Source organism: Tachypleus tridentatus, chromosome 13, assembly GCF_004210375.1.
Source record: "Tachypleus tridentatus isolate NWPU-2018 chromosome 13, ASM421037v1, whole genome shotgun sequence".
Classification (NCBI taxonomy): domain Eukaryota; kingdom Metazoa; phylum Arthropoda; class Merostomata; order Xiphosura; family Limulidae; genus Tachypleus; species Tachypleus tridentatus.
In genome coordinates this window covers 72,487,271-72,499,620 of record NC_134837.1, presented here as the reverse complement: position 1 = coordinate 72,499,620, position 12,350 = coordinate 72,487,271, and the positions used below count along the sequence as shown (strand labels likewise).

The 12,350-nt window shown below is 30.7% G+C and overlaps 3 non-coding genes across 3 annotated transcripts; all 3 read right to left on the bottom strand.

The window, feature by feature from the left end:
* Positions 1-2,864: 2,864 nt before the first annotated feature.
* On the bottom strand, positions 2,865-2,950 carry TRNAY-GUA (transfer RNA tyrosine (anticodon GUA)). Its single transcript is given in 2 exon segments — positions 2,865-2,900; positions 2,914-2,950. It is a non-coding gene; the product is annotated as a tRNA-Tyr (tRNA).
* A 3,770-nt stretch (positions 2,951-6,720) lies between these two features.
* Positions 6,721-6,806, bottom strand: TRNAY-GUA (transfer RNA tyrosine (anticodon GUA)). The gene is given in 2 exon segments: positions 6,721-6,756; positions 6,770-6,806. It is a non-coding gene; the product is annotated as a tRNA-Tyr (tRNA).
* A 3,774-nt stretch (positions 6,807-10,580) lies between these two features.
* Positions 10,581-10,666, bottom strand: TRNAY-GUA (transfer RNA tyrosine (anticodon GUA)). The gene is given in 2 exon segments: positions 10,581-10,616; positions 10,630-10,666. It is a non-coding gene; the product is annotated as a tRNA-Tyr (tRNA).
* Between the last annotated feature and the right edge of the window lie 1,684 nt (positions 10,667-12,350).

Below are 12,350 nucleotides of genomic sequence, written 5' to 3'. Positions count from 1 at the left end.
CGGGGATATCTTATGCAAGATTAGGGCTATAACAAAATTATAAATACACGATAGATTGGCAAGTTTTATTTAAATTAGCAAACTAGATATTAACAAACATTACAATTCATTCTGGGAAACGAAAATGAAACCTATGTTTATCACAGAATGCTAAAGATCAAAGCATAAAAAAAATAAAACTTATTGGATTCTTGTAATACATTCTTCAGAGATCTAAAAGGCTGTTATGTGTATTAAACACAAAGTTTTCTAATAACCAGCTGGGTAGGACAGACTAAAACTATTATAATGGGCTATAAAATAACGCAATAATATAAAAAAAAACTGTTCATTTCTTTTATCTCAGGGATGGCGATTAAGCATTATGAAGCATTATCCTATTGAAAGAAATATTCCACGTAAGAAAAAATAAATGTATCATGTGGCCCTTATGAGTTCGACGAGAAGGGTAGATCCATGTCTCCAATACGGCCCTTCTATTGCTTAACTAAACAAATATGTTATCTACCTTGAATCACATTGTGTCAGACAGATGCTAACGAATGTCCATTCCTCTTGAAGGATCATAAAATCGCTCTTGCACAACGCTTACATACAGATATGATTAATAATAATTGTGCACGCAAAATGATACTGCTGATGGATATCATTCACAGCCAGTGAATTGGTATATTTTCGTATAATAACAATTCAAATTATATTCCCACAGTTCTTCTGACTTAATTGGTACTTAGATCTAAATACCTACTAAAAATAATTTCAGATTTAATAAATGACGTCAACAGATTCTAAAACACAATTTAAACAATCATTAGTTGAAAAATCAAATGCAAATTAACACGCAATAGAATTAATGCAATTCTTTTTCTCTGTTTTCAGAATACTTAACTGGAAGGATATTAGCCTCAGAGAAATAATCAACCAAAATGACTTTTATGTATAAGAGATATATCTATACACACTAAAGAATGAAATAGTATTAATACAAGAAATTCTATCCTCTATAAAACGTATGTATTTATTTCTGTGCTTATAAATAAAACAAAAACATTGCCTATCGAATAGTAAACATATCTTGACGTTTAGGGTCTATTAATTTATTACGATAAATCAATATATTTCTGTAATTTTACGTTGGTGTTATTCATTTAAACACAAACTTGAACAAATTTACCGTTGGTGCCTAAGTCTGTATGTGTATAGTTTTATTTTTTACATGTGATATATATTGTTGACTGTGTATTGCTCAAGTCCCTCCTTTTCTCGAATTGTTTAGAACGTTCGTTAGTGTGCGTAGAAATCGACAATGTACTAGGTGTGTATGAAATACCAGTGAATGAAAGTATTGTCGCGAACTTTGATGAAGGTTCTTAAGTGAATTTGTTCCGACATTAGGTTTACTACGAGGAATTAAATATCTCTCTCGGTAAGAAGTAGGTTTTAACGGTACAAGGCCAACCGAACTAGCTATTTTAAGCGTGATGCAACAATATGAACTCAGAATTAATTTGCTCATCGTGGACTTGAATCAACTATAATATATTTAGTTCTAGACTGGATATAACATTCATTGTTGTCTGTAAGTTTGTAAAACTTGTATATGAACTAAAACTATTACTAATAAACGTTATTGTAAATTGTATTATCTTCATATTTCTATAGTAAAAATATGTGTCAAAAACGAAAATTGTGTGAATGAATCTCGTTGAGAAATATCACAAATTTAATACATATTAATAGATTTGATAAACTACTATTAAAATTTCCGATTATGTGAAGTAGTATTACGCAACGTACATAACATAATAAATCCGAAACTGAAATACGTAACAGTACACGCATACTGTGCAAAACAGTTAAAGAATAATCGTAACTTGTGAGTCTTAGCTATCGCAAAGCCAAACCAGTTATAAAATAATGTTAATCATCCTTGCTCTCCTTTGTTTATTCTTATGCATATTAAGTTCCTACTAATTACTCATGTGATAAAATTCGAACAATTTATTATCCAGCTATATGGTCTTCCCTACCATCTTAATTCTTAGTGTAATGAAAACGAGTGATAATTTAAAAATAGGATATATTTTAAAAGTAGATTTAGAATATCCAAATAATATACATAACTATCGTTCAGTTATAACCCTAGCACCAGAAAACTGAATAGCTACTAAATTTATAAAACGACAATTTTATTTGATAAGAATAATTACGTTCTTCACTATAAAAATCTTAAACGAGTTTTATCAATGAGAGTAAAGCAAAAAATGTTAGGGTTCAAACAGTCTGATTGACTAAGAAATATATTAATCTAAATGCATAAATTATAACCAAATGTAATTATGATTTTCAATAAAATAAATAAAATGTTAAATAATTATCTGTTTGGAAATACTGTGGAAAATATCAAAAGACGAGTTGATACAAAAACGTGTTTCGATCCAAACAAAGTTTAATAATTAATAACTACACCAAACTTCAGGGACAGAATAATATTTACAGAAGGTTAAATAAACAAATTTATGTTGGTATGAGCATCATAGCTCTTTCGAAATCACTTAAAATTGATATATCATGTTACCTATTCTTATATTTAAGAAATCGAAAGAGATGATCTCTCTTTTTCTTGTATACGAAGGCTATAATTTAGAAGTGTTAGACTAGAGAAAAGGTGCCTAGTCATCAACAACCACCGCCAGCTTTTGGGCTACTCTTTTACCAACGAATAGTGGGATTGGGCGTCACGTGATAACGCCGCCTCGGTTGAAAGTGCGAGCATGTTTAGTGCCACGGGGATTCAAACCCGCGACACTCGGATTTCAAATCGAACGCCTTAAAAACGCTTCGCTATGCCGGGCAAAACAACATCCGACGAGGCGGATTTGAACCACCGACCTATGGATAACTATAAGCCTACTACAGTCCACCGCTCTACCAACTGAGCTATCGTCGGACCGTCAGACACAAACAATACCATTTGATATTTCTAATTAACCCCGTATGTTTAAACTCTTATTTCATCTGTCATTATTTTTATGATTTTAAAGCTTTTTCCTATGGATTTGTCTGATATATAATGAGCACCCAATCCATTTGTTTTGGGTTTTCATATTCTTTTCTATTAGATTAGAGTTCACCCAGTTTTTTGTATATTCATCCGATGAATCAGGTGCTAATATTAACTCATTAATTAAATATATTCAAATTTATTGCTTTTGGCTTATTTAAGTCCTTCTTATAAAATCAGTTTTTAGGTTATGCATCATATTTCTCCTTTCCCAGTCTATAACACTTACAAACTCGAATGTTCACTGTACAGATTAAACCATTTCATCAATTCACAACTCCATCTAGCCAATTTTGTCCCAATCTATTAGATTTATGTATAGTACTCTTTATCATCTTATAAGTCTTCAATTACACTTTTACTTCTTATAATTATCTTGTAATGTACACTTTACAATACGTTTTTGTGAAAGAAATAAAAAAAAACACTGCATGGCACCATCCATAAACAACAAAGTAGTTTATCGTTCTCGGAAGAAGCTTAAATGTTAACCTAATGTAAATGACAAAAAATTGGAATTAAAAAAGACGTGTTTTTTCTCCTGAATAAAGTAAACAATCTTTCTTGTTGTGCTTTGAAGCAGTTATTTGAAGTGCAAGCTTAGAATTGAGTTTTATTATGCTTTTTACCTTGTTATTGTTTTTATACTGTATTATGGTATAATTAAATTTTTTGATTCTTTTGGCTTTTACATGTTTTAAACGTTCTTCTGGTACGCAAAATAAACACAACGATTAACACTGCGCATGCAAGTAGTGACTGCGCATGTTGTTTGATTTTTATCTCTTATGATCGGGGCTATTTTATGCAAGTTTAGGGCTATAACAAAATTAGAAATACACGATAGATTGGCAAGTTTTATTTAAATTAGCAAACTAAATATTAACGAAACATTACAATTCATTCTGGGAAACGAAAATAAAACCTATGTTTATCACAGAATGTTAAAGATCAAAGCATAAAAAAAAATTAAAACTTATTGGATTCTTGTAATACATTTTTAGAAGATCTAAAAGGCTGTTATGTGTATTCAACACAAAGTTCTCTAATAACCAGCTGGGTAGGACAGACTAAAAGTATTATAATGGGCTATAAAATAACGCAATTTAAAAAAAAAACGGTTCATTGGTTTTATCTCAGGGATGGCCAGTAAGCATTATGAAGCATTATCCTATTGGAAGAAATATTCCACGTAAGAAAAAATAAATATATCATGTGGCCCTTATGAGTTCGACGAGAAGGGTAGATCCATGTCACCAATACGGCCGTTCTATTGCTTAACTAAACAAATGTGCTATCTACCTTGAATCACATAGTGTCAGACAGATGCTAACGAATGTCCATTCCTCTTGAAGGATCATAAAATCGCTCTTGCACAACGCTTACATACAGATATTATTAATAATAATTGTGCATGCAAAATGATACTGGTGATGGATATCATACACAGCCAGTGAAATGGTAAATTTTCGTATAATAACCATTCAAATTATATTCCCACAGTTCTTCTGACTTAATTGCTACTTAGATCTAAACACCTACTAAAAATAATTTCAGATTTAATAAATCACGTCAACAGATTCTAAAACAGAATTTAAACAATCATTAGTTGAAAAATCAAATGCAAATTAACACGCAATAGAATTAATGCAATTCTTTTTTCTGTTTTCAGAATACTTAACTGGAAGGATATTAGCCTCAGAGAAATAATCAACGAAAATGACTTTTATGTATAAAAGATATATCTATACACACTAAAGAATGAAATAGTATTAATACAAGAAATTCTATCCTCTATAAAACGTATGTATTTATTTCTGTGCTTATAAATAAAACAAAAACATTGCCTATCGAATAGTAAACATATCTTGACGTTTAGGGTCTATTAATTTATTACGATAAATCAATATATTTCTGTAATTTTACGTTGGTGTTATTCATTTAAACACAAACTTGAACAAATTTACCGTTGGTGCCTAAGTCTGTATGTGTATAGTTTTATTTTTTACATGTGATATATATTGTTGACTGTGTATTGCTCAAGTCCCTCCTTTTCTCGAATTGTTTAGAACGTTCGTTAGTGTGCGTAGAAATCGACAATGTACTAGGTGTGTATGAAATACCAGTGAATGAAAGTATTGTCGCGAACTTTGATGAAGGTTCTTAAGTGAATTTGTTCCGACATTAGGTTTACTACGAGGAATTAAATATCTCTCTCGGTAAGAAGTAGGTTTTAACGGTACAAGGCCAACCGAACTAGCTATTTTAAGCGTGATGCAACAATATGAACTCAGAATTAATTTGCTCATCGTGGACTTGAATCAACTATAATATATTTAGTTCTAGACTGGATATAACATTCATTGTTGTCTGTAAGTTTGTAAAACTTGTATATGAACTAAAACTATTACTAATAAACGTTATTGTAAATTGTATTATCTTCATATTTCTATAGTAAAAATATGTGTCAAAACGAAAATTGTGTGAATGAATCTCGTTGAGAAATATCACAAATTTAATACATATTAATAGATTTGATAAACTACTATTAAAATTTCCGATTATGTGAAGTAGTATTACGCAACGTACATAACATAATAAATCCGAAACTGAAATACGTAACAGTACACGCATACTGTGCAAAACAGTTAAAGAATAATCGTAACTTGTGAGTCTTAGCTATCGCAAAGCCAAACCAGTTATAAAATAATGTTAATCATCCTTGCTCTCCTTTGTTTATTCTTATGCATATTAAGTTCCTACTAATTACTCATGTGATAAAATTCGAACAATTTATTATCCAGCTATATGGTCTTCCTACCATCTTAATTCTTAGTGTAATGAAAACGAGTGATAATTTAAAAATAGGATATATTTTAAAAGTAGATTTAGAATATCCAAAAAATATACATAACTATCGTTCAGTTATAACCCTAGCACCAGAAAACTGAATAGCTACTAAATTTATAAAACGACAATTTTATTTGATAAGAATAATTACGTTCTTCACTATAAAAATCTTAAACGAGTTTTATCAATGAGAGTAAAGCAAAAAAATGTTAGGGTTCAAACAGTCTGATTGACTAAGAAATATATTAATCTAAATGCATAAATTATAACCAAATGTAATTATGATTTTCAATAAAATAAATAAAATGTTAAATAATTATCTGTTTGGAAATACTGTGGAAAATATCAAAAGACGAGTTGATACAAAAACGTGTTTCGATCCAAACAAAGTTTAATAATTAATAACTACACCAAACTTCAGGGACAGAATAATATTTACAGAAGGTTAAATAAACAAATTTATGTTGGTATGAGCATCATAGCTCTTTCGAAATCACTTAAAATTGATATATCATGTTACCTATTCTTATATTTAAGAAATCGAAAGAGATGATCTCTCTTTTTATTGTATACGAAGGCTATAATTTAGAAGTGTTAGACTAGAGAAAAGGTGCCTAGTCATCAACAACCACCGCCAGCTTTTGGGCTACTCTTTTACCAACGAATAGTGGGATTGGGCGTCACGTGATAACGCCGCCTCGGTTGAAAGTGCGAGCATGTTTAGTGCCACGGGGATTCAAACCCGCGACACTCGGATTTCAAATCGAACGCCTTAAAAACGCTTCGCTATGCCGGGCAAAACAACATCCGACGAGGCGGATTTGAACCACCGACCTATGGATAACTATAAGCCTACTACAGTCCACCGCTCTACCAACTGAGCTATCGTCGGACCGTCAGACACAAACAATACCATTTGATATTTCTAATTAACCCCGTATGTTTAAACTCTTATTTCATCTGTCATTATTTTTATGATTTTAAAGCTTTTTCCTATGGATTTGTCTGATATATAATGAGCACCCAATCCATTTGTTTTTGGGTTTTCATATTCTTTTCTATTAGATTAGGAGTTCACCCAGTTTTTTGTATATTCATCCGATGAATCAGGTGCTAATATTAACTCATTAATTAAATATATTCAAATTTATTGCTTTTGGCTTATTTAAGTCCTTCTTATAAAATCAGTTTTAGGTTATGCATCATATTTCTCCTTTCCCAGTCTATAACGCTTTCAAACTCGAATTTTAACTGTACAGATTAAACCATTCCATCAATTCACCACTCCATCTAGCCAATTTTGTCCCACTCTATTAGATTTATGTATAGTACTCTTTATCATCTTATAAGTCTTCAATTACACTTTTACTTCTTATAATTATCTTGTAATGTACACTTTACAATACGTTTTTGTGAAAGAAATAAAAAAAAACACTGCATGGCACCATCCATAAACAACAAAGTAGTTTATCGTTCTCGGAAGAAGCTTAAATGTTAACCTAATGTAAATGACAAAAAATTGGAATTAAAAAAGACGTGTTTTTTCTCCTGAATAAAGTAAACAATCTTTCTTGTTGTGCTTTGAAGCAGTTATTTGAAGTGCAAGCTTAGAATTGAGTTTTATTATGCTTTTTACCTTGTTATTGTTTTTATACTGTATTATGGTATAATTAAATTTTTTGGATTCTTTTGGCTTTTTACATGTTTTAAACGTTCTTCTGGTACGCAAAATAAACACAACGATTAACACTGCGCATGCAAGTAGTGACTGCGCATGTTGTTTGATTTTTATCTCTTATGATCGGGGCTATTTTATGCAAGTTTAGGGCTATAACAAAATTAGAAATACACGATAGATTGGCAAGTTTTATTTAAATTAGCAAACTAAATATTAACGAAACATTACAATTCATTCTGGGAAACGAAAATAAAACCTATGTTTATCACAGAATGTTAAAGATCAAAGCATAAAAAAAAATTAAAACTTATTGGATTCTTGTAATACATTTTTAGAAGATCTAAAAGGCTGTTATGTGTATTCAACACAAAGTTCTCTAATAACCAGCTGGGTAGGACAGACTAAAAGTATTATAATGGGCTATAAAATAACGCAATTTAAAAAAAAACGGTTCATTGGTTTTATCTCAGGGATGGCCAGTAAGCATTATGAAGCATTATCCTATTGGAAGAAATATTCCACGTAAGAAAAAATAAATATATCATGTGGCCCTTATGAGTTCGACGAGAAGGGTAGATCCATGTCACCAATACGGCCGTTCTATTGCTTAACTAAACAAATGTGCTATCTACCTTGAATCACATAGTGTCAGACAGATGCTAACGAATGTCCATTTCTCTTGAAGGATCATAAAATCGCTCTTGCACAACGCTTACATACAGATATTATTAATAATAATTGTGCATGCAAAATGATACTGGTGATGGATATCATACACAGCCAGTGAAATGGTAAATTTTCGTATAATAACCATTCAAATTATATTCCCACAGTTCTTCTGACTTAATTGCTACTTAGATCTAAACACCTACTAAAAATAATTTCAGATTTAATAAATGACGTCAACAGATTCTAAAACACAATTTAAACAGTCATTAGATGAAAAATCAAATGCAAATTAACACGCAATAGAATTAATGCAATTCTTTTTTCTGTTTTCAGAATACTTAACTGGAAGGATATTAGCCTCAGAGAAATAATCAACGAAAATGACTTTTATGTATAAAAGATATATCTATACACACTAAAGAATGAAATAGTATTAATACAAGAAATTCTATCCTCTATAAAACGTATGTATTTATTTCTGTGCTTATAAATAAAACAAAAACATTGCCTATCGAATAGTAAACATATCTTGACGTTTAGGGTCTATTAATTTATTACGATAAATCAATATATTTCTGTAATTTTACGTTGGTGTTATTCATTTAAACACAAACTTGAACAAATTTACCGTTGGTGCCTAAGTCTGTATGTGTATAGTTTTATTTTTTACATGTGATATATATTGTTGACTGTGTATTGCTCAAGTCCCTCCTTTTCTCGAATTGTTTAGAACGTTCGTTAGTGTGCGTAGAAATCGACAATGTACTAGGTGTGTATGAAATACCAGTGAATGAAAGTATTGTCGCGAACTTTGATGAAGGTTCTTAAGTGAATTTGTTCCGACATTAGGTTTACTACGAGGAATTAAATATCTCTCTCGGTAAGAAGTAGGTTTTAACGGTACAAGGCCAACCGAACTAGCTATTTTAAGCGTGATGCAACAATATGAACTCAGAATTAATTTGCTCATCGTGGACTTGAATCAACTATAATATATTTAGTTCTAGACTGGATATAACATTCATTGTTGTCTGTAAGTTTGTAAAACTTGTATATGAACTAAAACTATTACTAATAAACGTTATTGTAAATTGTATTATCTTCATATTTCTATAGTAAAAAATATGTGTCAAAACGAAAATTGTGTGAATGAATCTCGTTGAGAAATATCACAAATTTAATACATATTAATAGATTTGATAAACTACTATTAAAATTTCCGATTATGTGAAGTAGTATTACGCAACGTACATAACATAATAAATCCGAAACTGAAATACGTAACAGTACACGCATACTGTGCAAAACAGTTAAAGAATAATCGTAACTTGTGAGTCTTAGCTATCGCAAAGCCAAACCAGTTATAAAATAATGTTAATCATCCTTGCTCTCCTTTGTTTATTCTTATGCATATTAAGTTCCTACTAATTACTCATGTGATAAAATTCGAACAATTTATTATCCAGCTATATGGTCTTCTCTACAATCTTAATTCTTAGTGTAATGAAAACGAGTGATAATTTAAAAATAGGATATATTTTAAAAGTTGATTTAGAATATCCAAAAAATATACATAACTATCGTTCAGTTATAACCCTAGCACCAGAAAACTGAATAGCTACTAAATTTATAAAACGACAATTTTATTTGATAAGAATAATTACGTTCTTCACTATAAAAATCTTAAACGAGTTTTATCAATGAGAGTAAAGCAAAAAAATGTTAGGGTTCAAACAGTCTGATTGACTAAGAAATATATTAATCTAAATGCATAAATTATAACCAAATGTAATTATGATTTTCAAAAAAATAAATAAAATGTTAAATAATTATCTGTTTGGAAATACTGTGGAAAATATCAAAACACGAGTTGATACAAAAACGTGTTCCGATCCAAACAAAGTTTAATAATTAATAACTACACCAAACTTCAGGGACAGAATAATATTTACAGAAGGTTAAATAAACAAATTTATGTTGGTATGAGCATCATAACTCTTTCGAAATCACTTAAAATTGATATATCATGTTACCTATTCTTATATTTAAGAAATCGAAAGAGATGATCTCTCTTTTTATTGTATACGAAGGCTATAATTTAGAAGTGTTAGACTAGAGAAAAGGTGCCTAGTCATCAACAACCACCGCCAGCTTTTGGGCTACTCTTTTACCAACGAATAGTGGGATTGGGCGTCACGTGATAACGCCGCCTCGGTTGAAAGTGCGAGCATGTTTAGTGCCACGGGGATTCAAACCCGCGACACTCGGATTTCAAATCGAACGCCTTAAAAACGCTTCGCTATGCCGGGCAAAACAACATCCGACGAGGCGGATTTGAACCACCGACCTATGGATAACTATAAGCCTACTACAGTCCACCGCTCTACCAACTGAGCTATCGTCGGACCGTCAGACACAAACAATACCATTTGATATTTCTAATTAACCCCGTATGTTTAAACTCTTATTTCATCTGTCATTATTTTTTATGATTTTAAAGCTTTTTCCTATGGATTTGTCTGATATATAATGAGCACCCAATCCATTTGTTTTTGGGTTTTCATATTCTTTTCTATTAGATTAGGAGCTCACCCAGTTTTTGTACATTCATCCGATGAATCAGGTGCTAATATTAACTCATTAATTAAATATATTCAAATTTATTGCTTTTGGCTTATTTAAGTCCTTCTTATAAAATCAGTTTTTAGGTTATGCATCATATTTCTCCTTTCCCAGTCTATAACACTTACAAACTCGAATGTTCACTGTACAGATTAAACCATTTCATCAATTCACAACTCCATCTAGCCAATTTTGTCCCAATCTATTAGATTTATGTATAGTACTCTTTATCATCTTATAAGTCTTCAATTACACTTTTACTTCTTATAATTATCTTGTAATGTACACTTTACAATACGTTTTTGTGAAAGAAATAAAAAAAAACACTGCATGGCACCATCCATAAACAACAAAGTAGTTTATCGTTCTCGGAAGAAGCTTAAATGTTAACCTAATGTAAATGACAAAAAATTGGAATTAAAAAAGACGTGTTTTTTCTCCTGAATAAAGTAAACAATCTTTCTTGTTGTGCTTTGAAGCAGTTATTTGAAGTGCAAGCTTAGAATTGAGTTTTATTATGCTTTTTACCTTGTTATTGTTTTTATACTGTATTATGGTATAATTAAATTTTTTGGATTCTTTTGGCTTTTTACATGTTTTAAACATTCTTCTGGTACGCAAAATAAACACAACGATTAACACTGCGCATGTTGTTTGATTTTTATCTCTTATGATCGGGGCTATTTTATGCAAGTTTAGGGCTATAACAAAATTAGAAATACACGATAGATTGGCAAGTTTTATTTAAATTAGCAAACTAGATATTAACAAACATTACAATTCAATCTGAGAAACGAAAATAAAACCTATGTTTATCACAGAATGCTAAAGATCAAAGCACAAAATAAATTAAAACTTATTAGATACTTGTAATACATTCTTCAGAGATCTATGAGTCTGTTACGAGTATTAAACACAAAAGTTCTCTAATAACCAGCTTGGTAGGACAGTCTAAAACTATTATAATGGACTATAAAATAACGCAATAACATAAAAAGGTTCATTGGTTTTTACCTCAGGGATGGCCAGTAAGGTTTATGAAGCATTATCCTATTGGAAGAAATATTCAACGTAAAAAAAAATACATATATTATGTGACCCATATGAGTTCGACGAGAAGAGTATATCCATGTTACCAATACGGCCGTTCTATTGCTTAACTAATCATCCAAGTAGACAAATATGCCATCTACTTTGAATCACATAGTGTTAAAATCACAAAGTTAAATAAACAAATTTATGTTGGTATGAGCATCATAGCTTTTTCGAAATCACTTAAAATTATTATATCATGTTACCTATTCTTGTATTTAAGAAATCGTAAGAGATGATCTCTATTTTAAGATATACGAAGGCAATCCGTACCTGATTTAGTAGTGTAAGACTAGAGAAAAGTCAGTTAGTCATCACCACCCACCGCCAGGATTTGGGCTACATTTTTACGAACGAATAGTAATATTGAGCGTA